The following is a 25,535-nucleotide window of genomic DNA, read 5'->3' as shown; positions in this document are numbered from 1 at the left end:
AAAAAAAAAAAAGTTCTGTCTTTGGCAAATGTATAGGCCCTGTCACACCAAAAGTGAAATTAATAAACCTCATGCCAATGGAAGTGCAAATTCACACCTGTACAGTAGAGGGCGCTGCTCAAACAATCCTTTCAGCAGTGCTGCTATTATGGACTCCATACCCTCAACTAGGGCCCTGTCCCAAATGGCACACTCCGGTCTTGTGGACTTCCACACTCTGGTGACGTCATGTAGTGTAGACTATAGGGCCCTTAGCGTGAGTCCGCGAGGGCGCATTGCGGGGTATTTTTGGGACAGACTCGATAGTCACGCCGGAAACAGGAAATCGTTCCTCATGCCTGTGAAAGCCTTATCCCTCTCCATATAGAGCTGAATTAACTTAAAGGTCATCTCATCAGTCCCTTTATTAGAAAAATATCACTAATATCATTACAAAAAATCAATGCAATGAAAACAGGATTTATTTTATTTTCCCAAATCTTATGTCCATGTGAGCCACACAGCCTGCTTTTATAGTTATATAATTGTATATGCCACCTGGGCGTTAGAATAGATGTCATGGTTATGTAAATGATAAATACAGTTAATACATGATGTTAAATTTTAACACACAATGAAAATGAGTTTAAGAAAAATGTATAGGTTTCAATATTCATACTTTTTTATGACGCCATGACATTCGGTTCTATTTATGTAATGAATCATAATGCAATCGTATTATTTAATGCGCTATTATTATGTTTGAGATATCAATCTCTGGATGGTAATGTTTGTATAAATTGTAAGTAACAACTGGTAAAATGAAATCTCAACATGGGTTCTGAAAATTAGACATTTTACCTTAAGAAATCAGATGTTACTTCTTAAAATATACAGTAGACTGTTGTACTGTACACTGTATGTTAGTGCATTAGTAAATCTTTGACCGTCTATACACTCACCAAAAGGATTATTAGGAACACCTGTTCAATTTCTCATTAATGCAATTATCTAATCAACCAATCACATAGCAGTTGCTTCAATGAATTTAGGGGTGTGGTCCTGGTCAAGACAATCTCCTGAACTCCACACTGAATGTCAGAATGGGGAAAAAAAGGTGATTTATGCAATTCTGAGCGTGGCATGGTTGTTGGTGCCAGACGGGCTGGTCTGAGTATTTCACAATCTGCTCAGTTTCTGGGATTTTCACACACAACCATTTCTAAGGTTTACAAAGAATGGTGTGAAAAGGGAAAACTTCAAGTATGCGGCAGTCCTGTAGGCGAAAATACCTTGTTGATGCTAGAGGACAGAGGAGAACTGATTCAAGCTGATAAGAAATAACCTGAAAATTTTAACTAAAATAACCACTCGTTACAATCGAGGTATGCAGAAAAGCATTTGTGAAGCCAAAACACGCACAACCTTTAGGCGGATGGGCTACAACAGCAGAAGACCCCACCGGGTACCACTCATCTCCACTACAAATAAAGAAAAGAGGCTACAATTAGCAAGAGCACACCAAAATTGGACCATAGAAGACTGGAAAAATGTTGCCTGGTCTGATGAGTCTCGATTTCTGTTGAGACATTCAGATGGTAGAGTCAGAATTTGGTGTAAACAGAATGAGAACAGAGATCCATCATGCCTTGTTACCACTGTGCAGGCTGGTGGTGGTGGTGTAATGGTGTGGGGGATGTTTTCTTGGCACACTTTAGGCCCCTTAGTGCCAATTGGGCATTGTTTAAATTCCACGCCCTACCAGCAGCATTGCTTCTGACCATGTCCATCCCTTTATGGCCACCATGTACCCATCCTCTGATGGCTACTTCCAGCAGGATAATGCACCATGTCACAAAGCTCGAATCATTTCAAATTGGTTTCTTGAACATGACAATGAGTTCACTGTACTAAAATGGCCCCCACAGTCACCAGATCTCAACCCAATAGAGCATCTTTGGGATGTGGTGGAACGGGAGCTTCGTGCTTTGTTGCATCCCACAAATCTCCATCAACTGCAAGATGCTATCCTATCAATATGGGCCAACATTTCTAAAGAATGCTTTCAGCACTTCTGTTGAATCAATGCCACGCAGAATTGAGGCAGTTCTGAAGGCGAAAGGGGGTCAAACACAATATTAGTATTGTGTTCTTAAAAATCCTTTAGGTGAGTGTGTATTTTACATATAGAACGTGTGTTAATACGGTTGGCCTTAAAGTAAACATGAAATCAAAACAACCCTATTATTTAATTTTTGTGAATGAAAAACTGGTGAATGTTACTTCGAAAGGGGGGATTTTTTTGTCATCCTTCAACAAAAAGTAACTTGCACTACGTACCTCTAAAATTGTTTTTCTTTTAGATGTCTTAGACATCGACAGTTCAATCAGTACAGCAGATTATAGAGTAGCCTATATATTGTAAGATCTAACATCTAATTTTTTTGATACAATGTATTTCTTTCCCACAGCATTATTATTCAAATAGAAGCATTTGAAACTAGTTTCTGAGCACACACACACACACACACACACAAGTCTCATTGGTCAAGGAACACTCATATAAGATACTTCACATGCTTTGCTGGTTCTTTTAATTGAACAATTAATTTCAGTTGAACACCATTTGCTTTTCTATTATTCAACCCTACAAACTTACTCCCAACAACATCCAGTGTTAAATATTACCATGAAACGATGCAGAGTAGCTTATGGAAGATTTACGGGGGGAAGCAAAACAAGTCCCACTCAATGGACTTTTTGGAATTCATGTGTAGAATTAAGCGGTGAATATAAATTGTGAGAGTTTCCCGAAAGTGCTGAATCAGTAACCCTGAGAGTGTGATTTGCCAACCTTTAGTTAAGCAGGTCCTCTGAGATTTTTTGTCTGTACACTACTTTCCCAATTTGAGATTGTAAATGTGAGTCTGGAATGCATGCAGTGACAAGATTATATATTTGGGGATTAGTAATTGTATATAATCTAATTTATCTGGTCTCCTTGTTTGTGGTCCCCTAAATCCAGTAAATGCAGAGAATACAATGATTTGTCCACAACAAATGCATTTGATTTTATAATATAAAATATTCCTACAGAAGTGTACACAGTCTCTCAGATCCGTTGGTCTGAATCTTCCTTTCAGTTTGCATGAATGCACCAGTAAATATCCATTTCTGTCCTTTATCCATTTTTGAAGGTGTTTAACTTTAAAGGGTCACTGTAAAGTCATCATGAATCAAAACCTTGAGTTTGTCACAGTCACTAGCTCAGTCACCAACTCTGTAACCTGTCTGCACTACACTTCCCAGCATCCTTTCTGGTCCCCACCTCCCCTTAGTGAGCCATCACTACACCTACTGCTGATCATCACCAGATATTGTTTTCCTGCACTCCCTCATCAACACAGCCTATATCGACCAGCATCACCCTCACATCAGTGTCTGTTCTCATCAACATTGCTGCTATGAATGTAACTACTACATAAACAGACTTCTTACCTGAACACTCACCCGAGATCATCAAGTCTCCTGTCTTCTGTCTGTCTCCTGTCCGTCATCCCGATCCAGATCTCCAGTCATCGTGTTCATCCTTTACCTGCACAGAGAATCCATTTCAGTCATCACCAATAGTCTCCATCAATATTCGTCAAGTTACCGTCTCTGTTGTCCCATCACTCTGCTCAATAAACACTGTTTTCACCTTACCATCTGTCTGTTCCCTTCTGTGTTTGTGAAAGAAGACCAGACCACAAGGAAGCACAGGATTCATTTTAAAAGAGGAACAGGCATTTGTCGATCCAATGGAGTCCAGAGTAATTTTCGTTCCTGGTTCGGTTGAAACATGGCCCATAATCACATCCCAATGGAGCAGTATCAGACTCACATTCTGACTAGATTCTGAGTATGAAACCATCAAGCTAAGGTAATGAGGTTTCCTTTCGAAAGGGAACTCGCACTGCCTCCTTAGACACTTTTGGGGAACACATCAGCGTGACTAGTATCTGAAGCACTTGTAAAATTACGGCAGTCATATTGGCCGGCGACAGACTGTGACGTCACTACTAGTGTGACCAGGAAATATATATAGGGTGCCTAGAGAACGTGTCATCCTCTTTTCATCTTCTAGGACTGTTTGTTTGAAGCACGCTGTTCAATACCACCTTGTGAAAGCAAACATTTCAAACAGTGTGCTGATCCATGTTCTTTATATTTGACACCCGATGATGCACATAACAGGCCCTATTTTAACGATCTAAAACGCAAGTGTAAAGCGCAAGTAAATTTCTCGGCGGATCTCGGCGCTTGACGCAAATGACTCTTGCGCTTGACGCAAATCTAAAAGGGTTCGGTCTGAAGTAGCTTTAGGTGTGGTTTGGGCGTAACGGAAACAAACCAATAAGAGCGTCATATCACATTCCCTTTAAGAGAATGATGAACGAGGTGCGCTTGCTCCATGGCGCAATACTATTATCCACAAGTTTCCGAGGGGCTGTAAAAAATAAAGTGGGTGAAACTTCCGGTGATGCGGCGGAAGTAGCATTCCAATGGTATTTTGTGTGCTAGTTAGCGAAGAGGCTAGCTGTTTTTCGGAGAATTATTTTACTATTTAAAGACCCAAATCTTTATGAGAGATGTCGTTACGGAGCTCAGGGACAACATGTGCTGTTCGCGGTTGTATGTATAACCGGACTAAACTAATTCAGTGGCTTAAACGTGATTGTTTTGAACATAAGCTGAAAACGAAATCTGAGTGATCCTGCCAATGACTGTAGTTTCCATCACCTCCCAAAAGATGACGAATCTCCCTGTGTACATTTGTTTAAATTATTAATATTCTATAAACTCTATCAGCATGTGTTTGGCTCGCACAACTGTCTGTCACCATGCCTTGATGAGTATTGATTATTAATAATGTTATAATAATACTCCCAACCAAATAACTGCGGAGTGTAAAGGTACTGTTATTTCACCCTTTTTAATTTCGTTGAGGCTGTGTTCCCACATCGTTAGCTAGTTTGGATCGCTATAACTTGAATGACTGTCAACAGTTGATTAAACGAGTGTCAAGCATGTCAAGTCGCGCTTTGTTTACTTCGAACCGGAAGTCGCGCCCACTTTTGACGCAAGGCCTCATGGGGCGTAGGAAACTTGTGGATAGCGGCGCATTTACCAGGCGCGCTTCACAATCGGTTCACAGCCGAGGAGATCGATGTTCTCGTCAGGGCCGTAAAAGAAAGAGAATTGACATCGGGGATGGGACGAACCCACCCAAATTAGCTTTGGTTAAACATGCATATAATAATTTGGCTAAATGTGTAAGCTTTATGCCTATTTTTCCCATCGTCATGGACACAACAATGATTTCCCTCGTGATTAAATCATCTACAGTGTATGCGCATTGTTCACACTCTGTATTATGGCCAAGCATGCACGCTTAAAATAGCATTTGAATGTACACGCAACGTGCCACTGACTTTAGACTAGTTTTTTTTTTGGTCAGTGTTCTGGAACTGGAAAATAGCACCAGGGATTATTTGAGGAACATGCCTCCTTTTTTTGCACTGAACCACCCAGGGAGCGCAAGTTCATTCCATAGTTTGCCGGCGTGCGTCTGTGGAGGGAAAAGTCCGCTTTGCACGGGTGCAAAATACAAATGATACATGTGTCGTATACAAAGTCAATGGCGCTGGGTGCAAGATAGGGCCTGATTTGTGCGTTCTCTTTTTGGGGTGAAGAGCACAAACTCAGTTCTTGAGGAAGCTGTTTGTGTGCACTGTGACCGAGATAATGGGGCTCACAGTTGGAGCTCCCTGAAGCATATGAGAGAGGTGTCAATCTCTCACACGCTTCTGATGAGAGGGTGCTGCTGGATGAGGATGCATTGTCTCTTGCACCCTCTGGTTCAGCGGACAGTGCTCTGCTGGCACCATGCTATAAGAAGAGCGGGAGATGGCTGTTTAGGGCGAAGAAGGCAAGACATCTGAGCCCTCGCAGCCACGTATGATGTGCTGTTGGACTTCATGGTGTTGTGGGAGCATGCTAGGGAAGAGACAGTTTGTGGAAGTTTGTTATCTCCACATCGAGATCGAGAAGGCATGGAAGAAACCAGTTCAGCTTGCATCCATTATGTGTGATGTGCTGTTGGGCGTTATGGAACACGCTTCAGACAGACTTCAGCTGTCGTGGGAGCGTGTTAGGAAAGAGACCATTCGCGGTGGATTGTCGTCTTCCCACCAAGATTGAGAAGGCATGGAAGAACCCATATTCAGCCAGCATCCACTGACATGCATTGGGATGCGTGAACGTGGATAAGTGTCGATTCCCCCAATCTTTGAAACGTTGGCCAACAATCTCTCGGCTGGAGTGGCATCGACCCTTAAAGCCCCGGCCCTGACAACAAAGCTGCAGCAGGTCAGGCTGATGCTTCCCTGCACACCATGGCAGTGCTTCAAGCTTATCAGGCTGATTTGCTAAAGGACTTGTACCAAGGTCAGTGTCTTTCCACTGAAGCGGTTGCCAAGCTGCGTCGCACTACAGACTTGGCTCTCCAGGCCATCAAACAAACTGCAGCCATGGTTGGCAGATCAATGGCGGTGATGGTGGCAATGGAGAGGCATCTGTGGGTGAACCTGGCAGACATAGCAGGACTGGTTGGCCAACTAATCTTAACTTCAACTCAGAGTTAACACTTTCCTAACTCCCAAGAAAAATACTGATGGGACGGTTGAAACCAGGGCTCAGATGGTCAGACGCAGTTTTCATAGCACTATTGTATCTAGTTTGAAGAAACTGGCACTTCGTGACTCTACCTCAGGCATTAAAAGGGGGAAATGATTATTGGGGAGGCATGATCACATACTTGTATATTTTACAATATTGATTAAAATGATGACACGAGTTGTGGTCTCACAAATTAATTTAGATGAGATTAGATCAGATTAGATAGTCTATTCCCAGCAAACAAATTTAGGTTCTGGGAACTGTAGTTTTTGGTTCCCAGAACGTTCCTAGAATTTACCCTTAAGGTTAAGGGAACGTTCCCAGAACATTCTCCTTACGTTATAAAAATGGAACCTTGTTTGGTTCCCAAAAAAATAACCTCATGGGACCATTCGGTAACGTTAGGGGAACATTCTGTGTTTGCTGGGATTCTATTGATTCCAGATTGATTCCACTCTTGTATGTCACCGAAGCTTTGTTTGGTTACATGCTTTTTCTGCTCTGTGGCGATTTGTTAGATATAGTGGAGAAAACTAGTCTGACCACCGGATGTCACTAATGTGGAGTAACAAACTCCAAAACCACCAACAACAGGTTTCCTGAGGAAGGCCAAGGTAAATTGCCACCAGCAGTTTCTAAATAAGCAATTGTAAGAAATAAACAGACTCTGCGCTCATCCAATTGGTAACTATGCACAGAAAAAAAGAGAGAAAACAGGGCTGAATCCAAAATCACCGAAAAAATAGGGTGCTATTTGAGGGGACATCCATTTGTGGTGGGGTCCAAAACCATAGTGGACATTCTTGAGTGGACTTATTCATTCCCACATTGCACTGCAACAACCAAAGTGTACAACCTATGTACAATGAATGGCTATCCAAATCCGCTCACTTGTTTTTTTTTAATATCTCCTTCAAGTGAATAGCAAGAGTGGGCTAATGTAGGGAATAGTGAATGAGCTTTTAGGGAACAATTTCAGAGTAACAGAGATTTTATTTCTGGAATCTGAATCTTGTACTCTTTTTCTGTGATCTCATGCGAGTGACAAGTACTCCCGCCCTAGTGCCAAAATGCACGTCATCAGAGAATAGATGTTGCAAGATTCAGGGGAAGTTATTTTGATGCAACAACATGTCAACTTATTCTATCCCTAACCCTACCAGTCAACTAATTCTCTACTAACACTCTAGTGAAAGTTAGTAGAGATGTAGATGCAACGTTACTTACAGTATAGTCAACTGAATGTGTTAAAGGGTTAGTTCACCCAAAAATGAAAATTAAGTCATTAATTACTCACCCCCATGCTGTACCAACCCCGTAAGACCTTCGTTCATCTTCGGAACACAAATAAAGATATTTTTGATTGAATCTGAGGGCTGGATCACTCTTCCATAGACAGCCTGAGGGACTGCCTCTTGACGGCCCAGAAAGTCATTAAAAGAAAAGGTTTAAATATTCCATGTGCCTACAGTGGCTCAACTATAACTTTATCAAGCGACGAGACTACTTTTTGTGCGAAAAAAAAAACGTAAATAACGACTTTATTCGACTTTCCATTACTTCCTTATGGGCGCATGCGCGAGAACTGAGACGAGACCGTTCTTCTTCGACTACTTTTTGTTACCGGCTGCTCACCGCTTAGGAGTTTTACCGCCCCCTACCGTATAAGATGACGTACTGATATAGCTGGAGGCGCAAAACGTTCTGTTTACAAGCAGTACGTCATCTTATACGGTATGTGACTCTGTGTGTACAGGAGAGATGCTTGCTTCCGAACAGATGGGCGGTGATCTCCTCAACCTGCATCTCTTAATAAGGAGCTTACTCATTGATTCAAGAACAGATGTTGGAGAATTCCTTGAGCAAGCTGTTGTGTGGGCACGTCTCACAACCTTTAAAATGCCAATTAATCTTCAGCCATTTGTAAGACTGAGGCCTAGGAAACCTCTTGTCCCACGAGCACATCAAAGTGTATGTTTTTGTGCACTGTGTGTGTCACATACACATAAAGCAAGAGTGAGAAAAGAAATAGATAGATTTTAATGGTTTCGCGGTTACACAAATCTGACATTAGCAAAGATTGTTCAACATTTGACAGTTTGACAGATAAATGTAAGAGGATTCAACAACCCATCAGTAAAAATACACACGAGACTGACTCTCTTAGAAATTAACAATATATTTATTGTTCAACAAAATCATATTTTTTTCTTCCAGAAATTAAATGGAGAGATGTTTTTAATGATAAATGATCACAGTAACAGTATTTTTTTAAAGCGTATTAAATACAGTAGGTTATCTAATTTTTCATAATGCTTCACATCAAGTCAATGCAATAGGCAACCAGTCACTTTTTACCAGAAATATACCAAAATAAATCAACTTTAAATGGGACCTATTATGCTTTTTCACTTTTTCAAGTGTGCTTTTCGGGCATAAAAAAGATCTACAAAGTTACAAACCTCAAAGTCCACTCCAAGGGGAGATACTGTATTTTATTTAACAGAATCCCCTTTCCAATAACCACAATGAACTTCCCGTTTGGACTACGCATTTTTTCTGGGTTTTGTAAAGTCCTCATTTCAATAATATCCTCCCACAGAATACAAGGTGCAAGGTCTGGATGAGCTGCATGTCAGTGAGACGCTGTTTTGTACAACCTGTTTCCAAAACTCATTTGTTTGACCTTCCAAAGGCTGACGTGGGTTTAAAATTTATTTATTTGTTAGTGAACATTTTAATTCCAACTTTTATCTGTGTGAACTGCACATTTGATGGAGAACAGCTTCCAGATCCACGTTGCAGGCTAGGCACAGAAGGCTGAAGGGAGAATCTGTTGTTTGTGAATCACAACTTATAAGTTTGCCTTATTATTATGCGTTCTGTATTAACAGTTCCAATTATAAGTTTTATGTTGTTGCTACGATTTAAACAAACCTGGGTAACGCTTCCTTTTACAGTACGGTACTTGCAGTATACTTACAGTGTACTTACCTAGAAAGTACTGGCTAATATAAGGTAAGTACATGGAACAGGGGTAGGTTTAGGGGTAGGTTCAGGGTTAGTACTAGTTATTACCCAGTAATTGTAGTTACTAAAATAAGTAGTACATAGTATTTACATGGGTAACCCAAACCTGCTAGCCAATTTTAGTGTTGATATAGTATTTACTGTAAGCTCTCGCTTTTGTAAAACTGTTCACCGCCCCTCAAGAAAATGAATATATTTAGTGATTGATTATGGTTTGTAGTTACAGTTACTAACAAATAACTCTGGACTCCATTAAGTCTCTAAGCAATGAAAGAGTAATCTCTGAGTAATCATTTTCCTCTGAGTGTCATTCCCATATCGAAATAAGAAGATTTACTTGTGAGATTACCTGGGTTTTTTTTCTCTCTCTGGAGAATTATCAGAAATTTCTACTTTCTACTTGATCTCATTGCTATTTAGGAGCTGATCATTGCGGGTAAATATTATCTCAAAATGAACAATTATTAGAAAGCATCAATTGCATGACTCTGGAGGTGGTTTGAGTATGGGTTGTTCTTGGGTTGTTTAAGGGGCGTCTGAGATCACTTGCTTTGTTCACATACAGTATACACGCTGAACCGCTCCGAGGGCGTTCGGAGGACTCAAACAAACTGGGTGTGACAACCTTAATTTCCAAAATTAAATATGTAATATACAAAACAGTGTTCAAACAGGTAATACACGATAATCAAAGATGGCAAAGCAACGTTTTTAAGAATTTAAGAGTGCAGGATAATAAAGGTGCAAATTTGTGTGAATTATTAAAGTGAATTATCTAAAGCACATGGTTGCTGTTTGATAAAATCATTATTCTGTGTCCTCACAACATGATGAGAGATGTTACATGTAGAAACATGCTTCCCTGATCAGAATCTCTGTAATGCACGTGTTTGCTTGCGTTTTGTAATGTGAAAGAATCTATATAATTGACTTCAAAATCTTCCCAACTAATAAAATAATGTTTGCTATGGGGCCTGGGAATCTTGTGATTTTATGGAAATTGTTCTAATAATATAAACCAAAGAATCTCATATCTCCCCTGTCATGTCCTCACAGCTGGGTGAAATATTATCCAAATGTGAATCAGGCATAAATTAGAAATGGGGGTTGGGGGTGAGGAGCAGCGGGGAAATAGTTTTCCTCTTTTTGTGGAAAAAGATTTGATGTGGAATTGGAGCCTTCAGACGACAAACGCAAGCATGTGCAAATGAGTCAGACTCATTGTGATCGTGTCAGCGGCCGCATAACAGCTCAGTCACATGCAATAAAAGTAAAGCATGACATACGAACGCACAATTCCATTTGAAGCTTATTTAAATAACAAAAAAAGAAATTCAGTATTAATTGCATTTCAAAGTACATCCGTGATGATCACTCATGAACACCTCTGAAGGCTAAAAATACATCTGAGAGGTTTATGATTCACTGTATAAGCAAAATATTTGATGCAATTCGATTGACTTATTTTTTTCCAACCCTGTACTAGCAAGGTACCTAATGTCAGGATAGCACACTGTAAAAAAATATTTGATTTGTGATCATAACATTTTTTTTTTTGTCAAATCAACTTAGATAATTTATGTAGTTCAGATAACATAATATTTTGAGTTTCTGATGATTACCAAGAATATTTTTTTACTGTGCAGATTAGAGAGAGAGATGGATAAGTGCTTTATTTGAACAAAAAATATCTTATGTGAGTATTGATAACATAACGATGATCAATGCGGGCATTAAAGGGTTAGTTCACCCAAAAATTTAAATTATGTCATTAATGACTCAATGACTCGTCCCAAGCCCGTAAGACCTCCGATCATCTTCGGAACACAGTTTAATATATTTTAGATTTAGTCTGAGAGTTTTCTGTCCCTCCATTGAAAATGTATGTACGGTATACTGTCCTTGTCCAGAAAGGAAATAAAGACATCATCAAAGAAATCCATGTGACATCAGTGGGTTAGTTAGAATGTTTTGAAGCATCGAACATACTTTTTGTCCCAAAAATAACAAAAACTACGACTTTATTCAGCATTGTATTGTCTTTCGGTTCTGTTGTCAATCGGCATTCACAAGTCCGGAGTGACGCTGCTGACGTGTATCTGATGTGTCCGTGTATTCGGGTTCAAATAAATATGGCTGGGGAAAAAAAATGCAAGTCTTCCTCTGTGTTGAAATCCTTAGACATGTTTGCGAAGATTGTTTTGTTTACAATGTGCATCTCCCTCATACTGTGAACGAAGCTCGGATGCACCAGATTACACGTCAGCAGCGTTTTACATCAGCAGCCTCACTGAACGTGGATTGACGATAGGGTTGCCGCGGTGAGGAAAATTTCCCACCGGTTAATCGACGTGTGACAACACCGGTAATCCCGGTGTCACCGTGGAGGGCAGGGCGGGGGGGTTAAATAGCTTTTAAATGCGTGCGCGTTATACTTTCACTTTCGAAATAAGCGTCAATTGCTTGAATGGACAAAAAAAACAACTCGCTGATAATAAAACTTTTATTTATAGACTTTTATTAGCATAACGAACGAATAAAAATAACCCCATGCATAGGCTGAAAAAAGTGAAAATCGGCAAAATGTGGGCCCAAACAAATAAGAACCATAAAACGTTTATTAACGAATAAGAAAATAAAATAGGCCTAAAGAAATTACACAAAGTTTAAATGAGATAAAACCAATTAAAAAGAGACGAATATAAAATAAAAACTTCAAAACGGACCTTAGCCTACATAAATGACATACTTTCACTTTCGAAATAAGCGTCAATTGCAATTCAGCGTCAATTGCTGAAATGGACAAAAAAAAAACAACTCGCTGACAATAAACTTTTATTTAGACAGCACTTTTATTAGAATAATAAACGAATAAAATATAGACAGAACTTTTATTAGCATAACGAACGAATAAAAATAACCCCATGCATAGGCTGAAAAAAGTGAAAATCGGCAAACTGTGGGCCCAAAAAAAATAAAACGTTTATTAACGAATAAGAAAACAAAATAGGCCTAAATAAATTAAACAAAGTTTAAATAAGATAAAACCAAATAAAAAGAGACGAATATAAAATAAAAACTTTAAAAAGGACCTTAGCCTACATAAATGACAGCACTCTAAAAAAAAGTAAAACACTATAAATTGGCATTTATTAACATTAATATATATTGGCCAAAATATTGCCAAACAGGCGCTTTTGCATTGCGTTTTGACACCAAATCTTCCGCCATTATCTTGCTTTTCTGTAATTTGACTCGTTCTCGTCTCCACACGTGCTAAATGGAATCCTGATGCTTGCTGATCTGTGACGGCACGCGTTGCGCAGTTCATTTTTAATTATAATGCTCTCTTCAGAACTAAATAATTGAAAATTATTATTTTTAATTCATTCAAATAAATATTTTAGCAAAAATGAATACTTTAAAAAAAAAAGTCAAGACATCGCGGTGTCACGGTGGGAAAGTGATGTCACCGGTGATGGGGCTTAAAACCGGTAACACCGTCAACACCGTCTATCGCGGCAAGCCTAATTGACGACAGAACCGGAAGTCACTACAATGCTGAATAAAGTCATAGTTTTTGTTATTTTTGGACCAAAATTTATTTTCGATGCTTCAAAACATTCTAACTAACCCACTGATGTCACATGGACTACTTTGATGATGTTTTTCTAACCTTTCTGGACAAGGATAGTATACCGAAAATACATATTCAATGGAATAACAGAAAACTCTCGGACTAAATCTAAAATATATTAAACTGTGTTCAGAAGATGAATGGAGGTCTTGTGGGCTTGGGACAACACGAGGGTGAGTCATTAATGACATAATTTTCATTTTTGGGTGAACTAACCCTTTAAAATGAAGTTCTTAAGATTGCCAAGTGAAAATAGTGATAGTGACTTCAACAGCTGAGGAAAATACTCACATACATATTTTAGTTGCGGTTTAGAAGGCTGAATAGTAATTAAAGTCTTTCTCTTACAGGTCTTGAGGAAATGCTGGAGAAAAGCAACAGACGCAGGAGCACAGGTACAGGAACTTAGGAATCACAGGAAGTAATATTTGCAGGCAAAGGCTGGGCCACAATCTTATAAGATTTCGGTAACACTTTATTTTACGACCCGCAAACAACTGTGTAAGTACGCTGAAATTACGGTGTACATTTCTGTAATTATAGTGTACTTCCGTGTAAGTATAAGGGAACAATATGTTAAGTTTTGTGTAATAAAGGGGTAACAAACACCACTTTAATTTACAGCCCGCAGGAGTTACACTTACCCTTTAACTACACAGAACAAGGGGGTAACAAAGCAACTTACTATGTAGCAATACGAAACAACACTATTTGCACTGTTATTGCAGAGAAAGGTACTGTTATAAAAAATCGTTTTAATTACACAGTATATTTGCACTTACATTTGAGTGTAATTCAATGGTATAAGGTAAGTACTAATTACCACATGGTACTGTCTAAATTAAAATCATAGCACAAACAAATTATTTTGACTTTAAGTAATAACATTAAGTAATCTAGTAAGAAAAGCCAATAAATTTAATTTTTATATATAATGTCAAAATTACCCTGTAACATTGCACAAGAACATATTTTGCCAGAAATGTGATACACTTTATAAACAACAGACGTACAATTTTTGCCTGGAATATATTAACAGAATAGGTAACTATAGGTAACAGAATTTTTAACTAATTAAATAATTTGCTTGTATACCTGCTTGTTACCCCAAACTTAACATATTGTTCCCTTATACTTACACGGAAGTACACTATAATTACAGAAATGTACACCGTAATTTCAGTGTACTTACAAAGTTATTTGCAGGGTGTATATCTGTTTGTTACCCCTTTATTACCCCAAACTTAACATATTGTTCCCTTGTACTTACACGGAAGTACACTATAATTACAGAAACGTACAGTACACCGTAATTTTAGTGTACTTACAAAGTTATTTGCAGGGTGTATATCTGTTTGTTACCCCTTTATTACCCCAAACTTAACATATTGTTCCCTCATACTTACACGGAAGTACACTATAATTACAGAAACGTACACCGTAATTTTAGTGTACTTACACAGTTGTTTGCGGGTCGTAAAATAAAGTGTTACCATGATTTCTAAAATGTGAGAGAGCACAAACAGATAAGAAATCATAGATTTTACAGTTTTGTTCTAGTGTGTGGAGTGCCCAGGAAAGCACACCACACACAAACAGATTCCATTCACAAACAACCATAGTCCCACCTGTGACTTTAAAGTAAACAAACATGGCAGATGACCGGCGAGAAGAAATGGCAAAAAAGACAAATGTTTAAATGAAGTTATAGAGATGGTGTGAACATGGACTTTACATTTTACAACGTGAGCTGGAGGTGAGTCTTCCGTCAGTTCGCTTTCTAATTAGGTATAGTTTAGTTTCACTTGCTAATCTCCAGAGAGTGTGTGCGTTTGTCCTCAGGGTTCCCCCCACAGAACAGGATTTCTGATATTTACAATTTGTTATTGAATTCACACCACAGGAAAATCTAATAAAATAATCTGAACCCTAACGTCACAATAGTGACCGTAAAAAAAACAAAACAAAACAAAAAAGCTTCATTTCTAAGGCTATAAAAATGTTACTGAATAATCTATCAATGCATTTCCAGCAGATATTGAAATAAAAAAAGGGTCTCAATGAAATATGTGCAGTGTCGCATGTTTACTGTAAATAGTCACATGACCAGAGTTGTTTATTTCCTGTTTGTGCCAAGAGAAGAGGATGGCAGCAAGAAAGCTCCCAAAGAAAAGATTAGTAAAGTATGTTAACATAAAGATAGGACAAAGATTTTTGGTACATATCATGTTAAAGGTGTCTAGTATTGATATATGCATTTGTTAAAATTACTCAACTTTGTTTAATGTGTTCATAGAACTCATAAACATGTCAACGGCAACAATAGTGACCGCTGGGTTAACACTTTGTATCTAAATGCCAATACACTATACCTGACTTTCAACCTAATTTTACATACAGATACATACACAGAAACACACACACTCACACTCGCACATCACACACACACCACTCACGCCACACACAGACACACCTCACACAACTGCACACCACTCAACACACCCCACACACTCACATCACACACCCCACACGCACACCTAACACCCCACATGCACGCACACCGGTTTTGCGGTGCATTGTGGGATTTTTTGGAGAGTGAACATTTCAGTGCACTGGAAGGATTCTGTGATTGAGACAGCCTTTAAAATTGCCTACTCCTTGATCAGAGCCCTAACTACTGAACAAGGGAGCTGATCCAGATGCACTCAATGAGTGTGTTTGAGGTGTGTATTTATATGCCAGAGGTGGTGTGTGCTGATGAGGTGCAGATGCAGGTAATAACTGAATGAGTGCTGGTGAGGAACAGGAGGGATTATGGGAAATGTATTTTGTTAAGGTTAGAGGGCTATATATATATATATATATATATATATATATATAGTTTCTACAAAGAGACTTTGGAGTGAAACGGAAAACATACAAAAATAGATATAAGGGATGCCCAGGATAACGATCAGTTAAACAGCTGAGCTGTCATTAACCCCAGAATGATTGGAAAAACGTATTCCAGGGTGTCTTGTTATAAAACATTTATTATAAGCCAATGAAATGTGCATTTCCTCCAATACCTGCATGAAGGCAAATATTTATCTGTGGTGCTATGGAGTATGTCTCAGCTGAAAGCCCATTTTCAGAAAGCTTTGGAGAGGAGTGCCACCCACTCTCTCTTTTAATCAATCAGTCTCTTTTAAAGGCTTTGATGTATTGTAGAAAGCCTGCCCTGCACTTTACACAGAGCAGTGGCTGTTGAGTCCTACTGCTGCACTGGATCCACTCTCTCTTGAACCAGAGAGGAGCTCTGTGGGACCATTTTGCTCTTTAAAGTCCCCGTGAAATCAAAATTGAACCTATTTACTTTGTTAGCGCATAGTCTTGTGGTGAACAATTAATCCGTGCAAGTGAATATATATTAAAAAAATGTTTTACCTTAGTAATCTTTAATCAAAATCTGAAAAGTTACTTCCGGTCTGGAACGGTTTCTTTTTCTGATGACGTAGGTTTCACAGTTTGGGTGGGGAAACGCTTAACCACTCCCCTCAAACCGTTAGTTTGCTATGAGCGAGAGATGGAGAGGAGGAGCGCTAGAGTAAAACCCTGCCCTCTGTTCAATATTCCGTTTCACTTGGAAATACGTCACAGCACTGGAGAAAAATCGTTTGCAACTTCCGGTTCACGGGGACTTTAAGTTATCCTGAATCCAGACACTTTTTCAGCAAGACCTTTCTAGAATAGCCATTTTATTGTATTTTGTGTCCTTACAAAGAAATGATTTGGTGAAATTAAATTATGTTTTTCACTTAAAATTAGTTGATTCGATTTTTTTTTTTTTTGCTTAAAAAATATATACTGAAATTCAGTCGATCCTAGACTAAAATAAAATTATCATGTTTGAATCAAATTATATAACAATATAGCTCCTTGCAGGTCCACCCACCACATTTTGCCGTGTAGAATACTACAGTTTTCAGTTATATGCTAATAATAATAATATGCTAATATATGGTTCTTTTCCAAGCAAGATCATAAACCATTATTGTTTATTTTAGGACACTTTTTCCTGTGGTTAACTCAGGATAAGAATGCAAAAATGAGAAAGATTTGTTTATATTTAGCGTAATGGTCTAAGTATAATTAAAGGATTAGTTCACTTTTGAAAAAACTTTTGAAAAGTTGAGAAAAAAATGTACTCACCCCCATGTCATCCAAGATGTCCATGTCTTTCTTTCCTCAGTCGAAAAGAAATTAAAGGGTTAGTTCACCCAAAAATGAAAATTAAGTCATTAATTACTCACCCCCATGCTGTTCCAACCCCGTAAGACCTTCGTTCATCTTCGGAACACAAATAAAGATATTTTTGATTGAATCTGAGAGCTAGATCAGTCCTACATAGACTGCCTAAGGGACTGGCTCTTGACGGCCCATAAAGTCATTAAAGAAAAGGTTTAAATATTCCATGTGCCTACAGCGGCTCAATTATAAGTTTATCAAGCGACGAGACTACTAACATAAATAACGACTTTATTCCACTATTCCATTACTTCCTTATGGGCGCATGCGCGAGAACTGAGACGAGGACGTTCTCATTCGCCTACTTCTTGTTACCGGCTGCTCACCGCTTAGGAGTTTTACCGCCCCCTACACGTTGTAAGCTGTTGTGAGACCGGTTGGATGTACTGCCATATTCTCTGAAACGCCTTTGGAGGCAGCTTATGGTAGAGAAATGAACATTCAATTCACGGGCAACAGCTCTGGTGGACATTCCTACAGTCAGTGTGCCAATTCCACGCTCCCTCAAAACTTGCGACATCTGTGGCATTGTGCTGTGTGATAAAACTGCGCATTTTAGAGTGGCCTTTTATTGTGGCCAGCCTAATGCACACCTATGCAATAATCATGCTGTCTAATCAGCATCTTGGTATGCCACGCCTATGAGGTGGATGGATTATCTCGGAAAAGGAGAAGTGCTCACTAACACAGATTTGTGAATAATACTTGAGAGAAATAGGCCTTTTGTGGACATAGGAAAAAGTCTTAGATTTGAGTTCAGCTCGTGAAAAATGAGGGCAAAAACAAAAGTGTTGCGTTTATAATTTTGTTCAGTGTAGTAAGAGTAGAATGATAGGATCCGATTTTGAACACATCCCATCCATCCACCCACATTCCTTGTCTTATTGTGAACAATTCATTGATGCAATACATCATTTTTTTTTTTATCAAAATGCAACACTCTAAAAACTTTGCTCAGTGTCCAGTTTAAAAAAAAAAATCTAATAATTTCAAAATCATACTCTGTTTCATCAGAGTGTGGAAATACAAAAGATTGTGAACAAGGTTTCTTGATGAGTTTAAGACACAAACTTGTATGTAATCTTATGGAATGCAATGCTTCTCTGTTTACTTATTGAGGTTACACTGACAACACATTCTCATCCCAAGACGTCATCTAACTGACGCTTTTGACCATACGTCAACATCCGACGCTTTAACGTCAGGTAAAGCGTCAGTTAAATGACGCCCTAGGATAGCGTCATCTAACTGATGCAAAAGGGTGCCCTAAAGCGTCGGATGTTGACGTATGGTCAAAAGCGTCAGTTAGATGACGTCTTGGGATGAGAACGGGTTAAAAGTTTTACAATTTAATTTTTAATGCTTGGAACACTCCACTAAAACATAGTTATGCCTGATTATGTAAGTGTTTCAAATTATAATCTCATTTAATGCATTTATGCATATGTGCAAAAACATCAAATCATCCCCATAACCAAAACATAACTCTCTGGTGGGCAGTGCACCTTCAAGAATAGACTTCCATTTGCATTCGTTAAAAGGCTCCCATCCCTCCCCACTGGCTGCTTGTGGCATACAAACACAAACGGAGCATTAATCAGAATTCTCCATGGAGAGTACGATTGCGGATGTTTCCATCTTCACCAAGGAACAGGGAAAAGCAGAGTTCACGCTGACTCAGAGGCTCCCAGACTGGATTGGCTTTTCCTAGCATCAGCCACTGTTAGCGTTCACTCTGGACTTCCTGCTGTGCGAGCAGACCTGGCTTCACTCTGAAGACCTGAAAAGGAAGATATTTTTAGTGAATTGAGGAAAAGTTAAGAACATGAAACATGCTTTGATTTGCTATTCTACTTTAGTTTTGCACTCAAAAGGTTTTTGCATGCAATGTTTTATCGTTGCATATCCCGTTTCACCTGGAAATTTTTCTATGAAGGTAAAGAATCGCATGCGCAGGGTAAGATTTGTGAAAGAGTACATAAGATTGCAAGCGTAAAATAAATTTGCATGTGCAAAGGAGGATTTGAGGATCAGTTTATTATTATTTTTTACACAAAGTTTGATTTTACGCAATTCATACGTTTTGCAGTTCCTGCTTCTGTTATTTTTGCCTGCAGATTGCTGCTCACAGGCTTGCAATGATTTTGGCCGCATTTGTGCGCAAAAAAAAACGTGCCAAAAGTGTAAACGCGGAAAAATGAAAGTCTGAAAAATATAGATCTTTTGCGTTAGCATGAAGCTGCAGCTTCAAAATACATGAATTACACTTACGAATAACAGTTAAATGCTGCAAATATTTTTTTTCTTACACTTGAAGGGCAATTTACACCTTTACAAATCTTCCTTTGCGCATGGAAATTTATTTTACGCTTGCAATCTTATGTACTCTTTCACAAATCTTACCCTGCGCATGCAATTCTTGTCATTATTTTACCTTCATATATTTCACATTGCAAAAGTAAAACGTGTTGTGAACATTTCCATATTTTTACACTAATGAAAGTAATTTTTAAGTCAGATCAGGTAGAAATATCTGACTCTATATGTCCTCTGGTGTCGAAGAAATATGATCAATACTACCTATTATGGACTCTTATTTTGATATTCTGTTTTGTTTCCTTTAGTTCCTGTTTCCCCCCTCTGTTTTGTTTAGTTTTCCTGGGTTACTGAATATGTACTCATTTCTTTCTATAGTAATTTTAAGCTGCAGGCCTTAACTTTCGCAGAATTGCATGCGTCTTCCGGAAGAACATTGTAGCTGGAGCTACTTATCTCTGTTTATGTCTATGACGAGTAACGCAGGTACTGGGCAATTTTGAACACAAAAAAAGTTACGGACTGCAGCTTTAATATTTACACTTGTCTTTCATTATGTCTGACTTGTATTTAGTCCCCATTATGATCATTCCCTTGTCGGTTATCGTTTATGGTTTATGTAGTTAGCATTTCTCATATGTTGTTCTATATGTTGTTATGCATCGTTAATAAAAACTATATATTGTCCATCTACTGCCTGTAATCTTCTACTTCTTTGTACCTGTGGACTACTGTTACAGAAGAACTGACTGACAAAATATGGACTTACCAACCAACACGTTTTCACAACTCGTCACATATTGAAGCTTGGTCAGGACCCCACGCCGTCACTTTTTAACGCGTAGGATACCCCCTTAGCTTAATTTTCATCATGCGCATGGTACTCCATTGATTTCAATGAGAACCTTTGGCGTCATACACAGATGATTTGGGCATGGGAATGTAATCGCCATGGTGAAATTATATATTGGGTTATGAGTGTGATTCTCAATTTATTTATGCTATTTAGAAAAGTTTTAACACGTAACCCAATCTACCCCTTAACCATTTGAGGCTATGTTTACACAGACACGATTCTGAAGAGAAAACGCAAAAGTGGCGTTGCGTTATCACTTTTTATTCTGCGTTTAGACGAGCGGTGGGAAATCCGTGTGCATGTAGTATGCACTCCAGGCGGCTAGGTGGCAATGTGGAGCACTGCCACACAACAACAGCAAGTCTGCGCACCTGCGTACAACCTTCACTGTCAAGCAGACTTGCATTTTTACAGTTTGCATGGGAATGCGGCGGTGGAGCGTTTTTAAGATTTCCACTCTGGAGTGTGGTTTCACTTTTTTTGCGTTTTTAAGCCCCCAAAATGCTGTCGCCGTGTAAACGAACACAGGCACATCCGATAAAATATTTTTACGTTTTAACCCGCGAGCTTTCTCGTGTAAACAGGGCCTGAATATTATATGATATAAAACACATAATATAACAGGCAGATACGACTACAGGCCAAGTGTTCTGCCTTACACGTCACTCTGCCTCCACCATGACCCACCACCCCTTTGGCTCCACCAGGCTCCTCTTTCCTTCCCTACTGAATTCAGGTTGATAAGGACACTTTTCACAGTCATCTCAATGTGAATTAACTATAGTTCCCCTCCATCCCTATCCATCCATTCAGGTGTTTGCTCAGCCCCTGCTGTCCTCTTCAGGACTTGCCAGCATACCTCAAGACCAGGACAGGGCCTATGCCAAATAACTTTGTGATTGGACTATAGCATGGATATATAAACCAACAGCTTTCCAGCCAGCACACAAACCCTTAAATGGCTACTGATGTCTGACAATGGAAAGTCATTTGAAATGCATAGAAATCTACGCTGTGGTGGAGAGTGTCTGCGGTAGTTGATATCATTTTAGATTAGTACACTGTCAGGGTGAAATTCACATGACTGTTGGACTCCCCAAAATTTCCTTCCCAGGGGCCAGATGGATATAGTGATCCCAATCGCGTACCAATATTAAACAGTTAATATTTCATTACTTCCAACCTGCATTACAATCATTTTTTTTCACACCCCACTACTCAGGGATGTGAGTCTAAGACGAAAGATTCATTCAGATCTACTGTACTACATTCACTCCAGAAATGCAGAGGTGTTTCTATACTGATTCAGCATTTACTTTCAGGGAGGATATTAAAGTTGCATCAGTGTAAATGACATGTCAGTGCTTCAGGAGCACAAGGAAAATTTACTTAAATTCATGAGACCTTGGAACTGTTAATGCAACATCCCTCCACACCCAATAACATGAAGTGAAGACTAGTGTTGAAAACAACACTTTTTTTTTACAGTGTTGTCTATTTTCAACTTATTTGTGTTTTTATTTCAGTTACTGCCAAAATTAATGCGCAACAGCTTTAAAATGGCTCCGTTTTTATTAACAATAATGACAACCTAGGGTTACATTTTATTTCAATAGTCCACTTTAGACATTACTAACTATACAGTAAGTAACTTTTTAACTACATGTCAACTAACTCTCATTAGAGTATTAGTAGACTGTTTGTAGACGGTTGGGTTATGGTTAGGCGTTAGGTTCGCATTAGTAGAATAACTTGCAAAGTTACTTATAGTCCAGACTGATCTCATGAAATAGCGTGTGTATGACACGCCAATTCGTATTTCCATTTTTGGCGTGCTATCAAGACGCATAATCGCCTTTCAGCGTGTTTATGAACGCCATTGACTTAACGTTATATAAATATATGACTTACCTCAACCCCGTCCCTAAACCTAACCATCACTGGGGTTAATGGCATTTATGACTGTTCCCTTACCATCCTAGGAAAGAAAAAGATATGACTTACCTCAACCCCATCCCTAAACTTAACCGTCACTGGAGTTAATGGCATTTATGACTAGAGATTTGACTGCGTGTACAGACACGCGGAATGACGCGAACGTTAATGGCGTAGACATATACGCATACACGCGGATAGCTCAAAATGCGTAGAGATAACACGCCACCTGGCGCGAAAGTGGCGTATATGTTTACGCAAAAGTCATGATGTCATGTTGTATAGTCAGTACAATGCCTGTTGGGAGGGGGGAGGGGCATCATGATAAACTGTTAATGATATTAAGTATGCAGTCTACTAATACTCTTAATGGCCTGTAGTTGACATATAGTTGCAAAGTTACTTATAGTGAGTGTCTAAAGTGGAATATTGAAATAAAGTGTTATCTAAAACAAACAACCATGAACAGTTAAAGGGATAGTTCACACAAAAATGAAAATTAAGTCATTAATTACTCACCCCCATGCTGTACCAACCCCGTAAGACCTTCGTTCATCTTCGCAACACAAATGAAGATATTTTTGATTAAATTTGAGAGGTGGATCACTGCTACATAGGCTGCCTAAAGGATTGAAACTTGACGGCCCAGAAAGTCATTGAAGAAAATGTTTAAATATTCCATGTGACTACAGAGGCTCAAATATAAGCTTATCAAGCGGCAAGAATACTTTTTTTATTTCCGCACAAAAAGTATTCTCGCCGTAAACATTTTCTTCAATGACTTTCTGGGCCGTCAAGTTTCAATCCCTTAGGAGCCTGTGTAGCAGTGATCCACCTCTCAAATTTAATAAAAAAATATCTTCATTTGTGTTGCGAAGATAACCGATGGTCTTATGGGGTTGGTACAGCATAGGGGTGAGTAATTAATGACTTAATTTTCATTTTTGGGTGAACTAACCCTTTAAGCAACTGTCTAGCAATAAGGCCAGCATTAGCCTACCTCAAATCTCTCCTCAAAATGCCTGATTATTCAACATGAGACCTAAATAACCTTAACACTTTTTTAAACTTGTCTTGCTAATATGTATTCTTCATCTAAAGCATAAAGTACAAAATAAGTATTCTGGTGATTCACCAGACCCTTATGAAAGCATTATATTAACCCTCTGGCATTTCCTTCCCTCAATTTCCCTCACTGTGGTAAGACTGTTGGTTCATTATTATTATTATATATCTTATGAAAAGTATTCAAACTAAGTCCTTCCTTCACAGTCACTGCATGTCCTAAAAATAAATCAGAGAGCTCTGCACACTTCTCAAGCACTGGAAGTGGCTCTCTGTGACAGAAGAGCTTATTTGAAAACTTCTTTGATGAGCCATAGCATTTCAGCCCACTTGCATAAATTACATAAAAAATGGCTGAGATATTCACAAGCCCAACTTTGTTATCTTATCAGACTGCTCTTTGAAATGCCTCTTGTGGTATGTATTATTTGCACAATATTCAAACATAATATTTAAAGATGCAACACCCTATTTCTACGCTTGCTTGTGAAATATAATTGTGAAAAAGGTGTTCATAGACGTTCATTGGCAGATGTAATTAGCAGCAGCAATGGAGGCAGTATCTTATTGCAGCAGTCTTTTATTAAAAGAAATCAAAACCTTGCAAAGATTCTCAAGAGTATGAATTGGAACACAACAACTGAATTAATGCAACAACAAGAACTAACAAAGAACGAGATGGGTTTAAATAGACCGTAAGAGCAAATTAACAAGACACAACTGAATTGAACTAACAAATAATTAGAAACTACAGAAACAAACAAGGGGGTGGAAGACAGAACTGTTAACTAATTAACAGAATAATCAAGCACAGAAGAGAGCAGAAATCAAAACAAACTGACAATGTGACACATGCAGGTAACTATAATAATATAAGTCAAATATGTAGGTCCAAAATAAGTGCATTGTATCAAATGATTAATGTAAATGTTAGTACATGGTACAGTGGCCGAGAGAGTTCAACGGGCTGCGACTGAAGAAAACACATGCAAATAGAAAGTAAAAGTTCAGAACACCACCAAATACATAAACGTGCTGCAAATAGAACAGAACACAACGGAAATGTTTCCAGGGGACCCCAATAAGTGACGAACCCAACTGGGACGTGCTTAGGCCCTGTTCCAATACTACGCCCTAAGCCATTTGAAGTCCGCACCAAGAAAAAAAGTGATGGAATTTTTTTTTTTTTTGCATTTCTTATCTTCTTATGTCGCTATAGTAACCACACTCAATGTATTTTTTTCAACACATCCCATTATTTTTAAAATATCGGCCTCTACCAAATGGTTGAGATGTCACTTAATGGTAATAAATGGTACCGGAATTCATACACATACTTTGCCATACTTTTTCATTGCCCATCATAATTTATGATCAAAACCTTTTCTAGTCTTGACAAAACACATTTGCAAAACAAATCTGGTATTATGCCAAAACAAAATCTCATGAGAACTTGAGAATGAGAATGAGAATTTGGAACACAACTTGGTTAGATATATGGCTTTGATTTTGTAGTAATTTTGTAGAAAAAAAATATTTTCTAAAATATATATTTTATATAAAAGAAAAAATATTTAGTACAGTATATTTTATTTAATGTAAATGTAATAACTTTTTCATACTTTTATTTTTTGGAAGTGCTTTTACCTCAGCAATAATCTGCTGAGTGTTTTCTTTAAAACAAGACTACACTTAGGTCTTTAGTCCAAA

At 38.5% G+C, this 25,535-nt stretch overlaps 1 long non-coding RNA gene across 1 annotated transcript in view; it reads right to left on the bottom strand.

The window, feature by feature from the left end:
• Positions 1 to 18,856: 18,856 nt before the first annotated feature.
• Positions 18,857 to 25,535, bottom strand: part of LOC148969585 (uncharacterized) — a 104,035-nt gene continuing 97,356 nt past the window's right edge. Inside the window, exon 3 of the long non-coding RNA XR_016149336.1 lies at positions 18,857 to 19,433. This is a non-coding gene — a long non-coding RNA (uncharacterized LOC148969585). The remainder of the gene's footprint in view (positions 19,434 to 25,535) is intronic.

This window comes from Pimephales promelas, chromosome 22 (genome assembly GCF_988280905.1).
Source record: "Pimephales promelas chromosome 22, fPimPro1.hap1.1, whole genome shotgun sequence".
Taxonomy (NCBI): Eukaryota; Metazoa; Chordata; class Actinopteri; order Cypriniformes; family Leuciscidae; genus Pimephales; species Pimephales promelas.
The sequence above is the reverse complement of the archived record's forward strand: the minus strand, read 5'-3'. Positions and strand labels throughout refer to the sequence as shown.